This window comes from Penaeus monodon, chromosome 20 (assembly GCF_015228065.2).
Source record: "Penaeus monodon isolate SGIC_2016 chromosome 20, NSTDA_Pmon_1, whole genome shotgun sequence".
NCBI classification, from domain to species: Eukaryota; Metazoa; Arthropoda; class Malacostraca; order Decapoda; family Penaeidae; genus Penaeus; species Penaeus monodon.
Genome location: NC_051405.1, coordinates 1,389,028 through 1,389,309, shown reverse-complemented (window position 1 = coordinate 1,389,309; position 282 = coordinate 1,389,028).

Genomic DNA, 282 nt, shown 5'->3' with positions numbered 1-282 from the left:
GTTTATTAAGCATATTCATATTCAAATCTCATTTATCAGTTACATTCTATAACCTGACGATAAAGCTGGACAGGTACTACTAATTCCATCACCGATTCACTCCTTTTAATGTACATATTTTGGAAAAGACGAGTTGAATATGTTTGGATATAGGATAAGACAAGTTTGAATATTATTTGAAAAGCATTGGATTTTTTTTTTACTTTATTTAAAAGAAAAGGTTAAATAGATGCAATCTGCTTAGTATCTGCTCCATCCACCCTGCTTCTCGATCACTGCCTG